This window comes from Glycine max, chromosome 14 (assembly GCF_000004515.6).
Source record: "Glycine max cultivar Williams 82 chromosome 14, Glycine_max_v4.0, whole genome shotgun sequence".
NCBI lineage: Eukaryota > Viridiplantae > Streptophyta > Magnoliopsida > Fabales > Fabaceae > Glycine > Glycine max.
The window spans coordinates 8544132-8550131 of record NC_038250.2 but is presented as its reverse complement, the minus strand read 5'-3'; positions in this window follow the sequence as shown (position 1 = coordinate 8550131).

Sequence of the window (6000 nt, the reverse complement as noted above, 5' to 3'; positions counted from 1 at the left end):
GATATGATTTATGATTTATGATTTGCAAATTCTATGCAATAGCGGTAAAGTGCACTAATTAAGTACGGTGCCATATAGTCTGCGGTCAAACTGAATAATGTGATTGGTGTGTGTACATGTATATCTCCTTTAAGAGAAAAGAAGAGATACAATAAATAGGTTAGCTTTTACAATTTGTTTTTTTTATTACATTATTCATCTCAGTTAACATTTCTCTCTCTTCTCTATTATCTTTTCTTCTATTTGTAAATGGAGTCACTCCTACATGATTAAAATATACATGACATATATCTATTATTTATGGTGAGCGAGTTATGTCTTGTAGATGGAATTGAACACTAATAACATAAAATGACATATTTAAATAGGGTGATTTTGTTTGCTCTCTATGTGAGAAAGGTACTCTAGTTAATTAGCTAGGCCCTCTTATATAGTTTCATATCTATACAAAAATATTGATTTGTAGTTACGTGACTCTGCTTAGCATCCTTTTTTATATATGATTTCAGAATTGATAGACTATAGCTGTTCCATCTTCTTTAGATGTTATAAAAAATAAAATCAATTAACTAGTTAGATTTAGATTGTGTAATAATTAACTTAAAGTTTAGTATTACTATTACACGTGTTAATGGGAAGATGTTATATATATAACTATTAATAAAGACAAATATTTTATTTTGTCATTTTTTTTAGACATTTTTATTTTCAATTATTATAAATTATTATCCCATTTTATTTTAACTTTCAGTAGTATTTACATTTTTTAAAATAAATTATACCTAATTACATATACAAATTCCATTCCGTGTTTAGACAAAACTTTTCAATAATATATAGATGAGTTTTGTGTATCTTAAGCTACCCAAAAAAGAAAAAAAGCTAAGTGAATCTATCATCACTCGTCAGGATCACAGTAACACTTATAATAGATATAAGTTAATTTCTCTTCAACAGTAACCTAACGTGCGTACATCATATATCATATATAAAATATGAAACTGAAACATTGATTTATTGGAAAGCCGGAGTTATAAATTTGATTTAAAATTTCCCTTTGTTTCACTTAATGTGCTACTTTTTCTTTTTTTCATTTCACTCTACCTAAGTAGGGATAAGACTGATAGGCCCTATATATTAATTAGTTGAAACTTTTAGAAACGGGTTTTGTCAAAACAGCGAAAAGTCATGGTCCAGAGTTCTTTCTTATTCTAAGAAAACATTTAATAACGTCATCCTGTGTAAAAGGATCGGTGGAAGTACATGAATAAAGCATCAATTTGTTAATGAAGTATTGTCTTTTGTCCTATATAATTCTTAAAATAGTTAAATTACATAAATGGTTCTTAAGATGCTAAAAATTTGTCAATTTAGCCTCTATGTTGTGAGAGTAAATTTTTTAATTTAGTTTTTTTTTATTTTTTTTTCAAAATTGGATATAAGAAATAGATGCAAAAATTTATCCCTAAACACTGAACAATTCAAGAGAAATGATAAACACACCAGTCCGAAAACAAAAGAAACAGAACCCTCCAATTTATCCCTAAAAATCAATAAGATCTAGTATTAATTAAAGTCTAATGTAGAAATCAAATCACGTTTTCCTTTATTTAACACTATGTATATCATTTGATCAACAACCATAAAGACCAAACAATGGATGCTAAATTAAGAAAGAAAATTTCCTCAATTTGTTTCCTACCGTCAGCTGGCCGACAAATTGAACAAAAATTAAAAGATCCCTAAAAAAAGGCAACACAAACAAGAAACCAATTCAAGCAAAAACCTAAACCCAATCCGTCTAATGGTTTTAAAAGGATTAAAAACATACGGAAATGAATATGATGCTGTCAATCATGAGATTGTTTTTTCCCCATTAGAATTAGAATAGTCGACGATACCTGGCTGGATTTTCTTTTAATTATACTATTTCAATAATAATAATTTTCGTCTTTGCTGATAAAAAAAGAAAAAGAATAACTGACAATACTTTGTATAGAGAAATTTTCATAAAAAAAAGTATAGAGAAATAAAATTTCCATTATTATTATTTATATACATGTTAAATCTATTCTTAATCATTAAAAAAAGAATGGGAAAAATTATATTAAAAATAATTTTGTTATTGAAAAATAATATAATTATTGTCCAAATTAATAACACATCTCCTTTTCAAATGGCTTTGTCTATCTTTTCATGACCAAACACAACAGAACATTGGCCATGATTTCCAGAAACACACATACTCCAAATAAGATAATTGTCTCACGTATTTTATTTTATGTTTTTGTTTACACCCAGAAAAAAAGGGAAATATAAACTATATACGTACCTATATTATGATTCGATTTTGTGGCTCATATATCAATCCCACTAAATCCATATTTACATGCCTATAGTAATCATATAGAACGTTAACAATAAAGACCAAAATCTTTTTTGACTTAATGCATGTTTGGTTGTGATTGTTTTTATAAAAATAATTACTTATTTCTAAAATTCTTTTAAAAAATTAACAAATTGTTAAAAAAGTAAGTTGAATCAAACATTTCATGCATCTAATTATGAAACTGGAGAGGTTAGAGACTCAAAATTTAGTAGATAATTCACAGTTAATGTTCAGTAATATTTACTATTTAGGGAAATTCTGAGCCAGTACCCTAAAATCAAAGTAATATATATAATTATATCATATGTACCAATTTAAATATCAATATCGGTGGGGAGAAAAAGCATAGAAAAGTTACCCCCTCCCCCGGGGCATGATATGCACATTTATCTTCCAACATTTGGTTTCCATCAATATCACAAATTAACGAAAGACAGCTTTGCATTGCTTAAAGTATTGTTGTTAATTGCCACACCTTTAACCTATAACATTATGGTCAAAACTAACAATTATGAAAAATTTCATCAATTAAATATTATATTCCTATATCATTTTGAATTTCTACCATGGGATTGTCAGCGTTCTGGTCAAATGTAGTTGGCATGCATCCTAACGACAAGTTTGATTACATCTCAGTTCCACCCAATATATTTCATGCTATGTTATTTGCTTAAATTATTTAGACATTAATGGACCAAAGTCCTCTTACGGTCTTCAATAATTTTTATTTAGAATGGAATCCAATGTGTTACGGCATGTATGTAAGCAGATAATTTATTATTATATATTTCACGATATTATTTTTGTCATGTCATGATCAACGAAATCGTCATAAATTAGTTTCACTTTTAAAAAAATGGAATGGAAGTTTGTTTAAATCATCACATCTACACAAAACAAGGGATACCTAGCGAAGACCTCTCACATTTCTGATGATTTTCACATGATACCTGGTTTTCAACTTCAAGATTAAGTGTGAAAAACAAAGAAAAGATCAAACGGAGATAGATTATTTAGGTTTACAATATCACATCCAAGTTTCCAAACCTACAAATGTGTGTAGTATATAGACCTCCCTTTTGTTTGACTTCTTGATCTAAAGATAAACTTAGTCATTGCTGTTATAAGATTATTTGTTGATTGTGCATGTATATGTAATTGATTATAGTTGTAATATTTTAGATGAATTTGAGTTGACTATGTGGATATTCTGGTAAGCCATGGTTATTATTTGTTAGGGTTGGTTGACACTTGACATAATTTGACACTGGATATATATCTATAATGATTTTTTTCTCAACTGTTTCAAACTTTGGCCGCTATGGCTGATTCCATTCTTGCTATATAATTGAACCAAAATGTGTATAATATAATATCTTCGGGGTCCATAACAGACTTAAGTATAAAGCGTCTCAATTATTATATATTAATCAACAAATAAATTAGGTTGGCCATAATACTTTAGCTTGCAATATATCTTATGATTTTATCACTTGGCAAACATAAAAGGCACTCTCTAGATCTGTATATATCCAAAAAATAAGTGTATGTATCTGAACCATTTGCAGCGACTATTAATGAAAGAAGGTATGGATTTCTTTATTAACTCCATCATGAGTCATGATTCATAAGAAAAACTCAAAAGAATAGGGTTTTTTCTTCTTATTAACACGCGTGCACATGCAAATTCACTATAGCCATCAGTAATTTAATGTGAATGGTTAATTAGTTTAATGTGATAAACCATGTTACCTACGTATGGTGGCTGCACAAATTGAAAGCCGCCAGATAGAGGAAAACAAAAACTTCTAAGGTTAATCCATATATAATAACTAATAAGAGAAAAATGGTTATCTATCCACGGTCTAAAAAATTTTACATAACTATCCAATTATAATATTTATTATGTATGATAAATTTATTAATTTTTAAAATATTCATCTTAATATAATTTAAATAATAATTTATATATCTATAATTTAAACAATAATTTATATATTTAGATGACTGTATAAAATTATTTTTTAATATCAATATATAAATATTAAACTCACATAATAATATATTAATATTAAGAAAAAAAAGTTAGCTAAAGTATTTAAGTTTAAGTGTGAATAGTTTGGCTCTGTAAAGTGAAAGGGAATATCCCGTAGCCAGAACAAACTGGAGAGAACAATCCTACTACATAAAACCAACAAAGACATCGAAACTTGACTTGTGAGTTAGCGCATGAAATTATATAATGATAATTAAGCCACGAAATAATAAATTAGTTTGATCAGTTATTGAAGCCCTGACAAGTTACAACAGCCACACGACAGGTTCTCTCATAGTACTTTATTTTATATAAACAGTCATCCAAAATAAAATTCATGTTAACACTGCACTTTAAAAACCCAAATCAATTGGCAGAGAATTGTTATTGACGTCAAAAATCAACTTAGCCTTTTAGGGTTTTTTTTTTCTTTCTAAAATATGATTTTGGTCCCTTATCCTAATGCTTGGTTTCAGTTTAGTCTTTTAATTTAAAAAATAAATAAATTTGGTTTGTTATAGTGTTTTTCTAAGACCTCTTCTATCTATCATGGCTGTGTTTAGAAAATTTGAGGCCTTGGGATAATTTTTTGTTGTAAGTCTTACACCAATATAATTTATGAATTTATATTTTGTTTTTCAAATTTTTTTAATTCAAAAATTGTTAATTAAAATTTAATAATCAAGTAGACTCCACATTCCATTTTATGATAATTCGTTTGATCACCATCTTGCAGTATAGTTATATCAAATTGAACCTAAGATTTTTAACAATGAAACAATTACAAGTATTATTAATAATAGTTTTTAAGACATTTAATGCATTTTAAATTTTTTCATACAGTTATTTTAAAGCAAGTATAAACCAATTTTTCTTACAACATTTTAAATGAGTAATAAAATTTCTCAAATAATCTTTAATAATATTTATGTGTACAAATAATATCATACGATTTATTATCAGATACTTTAAATTAAAAATTAAAAATATATATAAAAAAATTAAAATGACAGGGGTCAGGCTGCCGCCTCATTCGCCTTGCGGCAACCATGCCCTGCTGTCAATTTTTATTTTATTTTCTGTTAATGATAATGTTAATATTGACTTAAGTAAGAAATATATATTTAACATAATATTTCTCATAGTTTGTTGCAATTTTGATCTCTTTACTTAATCTGCAATTCTGACTCTGAGATATTTGATTTTTTTTTTACTTTTCAAAATTAAGAACTTTTGTTCAAACGTCAATTTACAAAATGTTGATTTTTAATTATAAAATGTTGGCAACTAAATTATTGATCTAACATTATAATAGGGTTTGTAAAATTAAAATCTGAGGTTGTTTAAAGAATTTTTTAATAATTAATAAATTTTAATTAAACTCTTATTAAATTAAATGTTCTATTAATTAAAATAATAATTAAAAATATTATAATATTATGTGAGTAACTTAACTGTTAATAATTTTATTTTTTTATCGATAAATATTAATTATTAAATTATTAATTTTTACTAATAAAATGAATTCAAACTAATAATTCTTTTCCTTTTCTATGTTATTTGTTAACACCCAGTC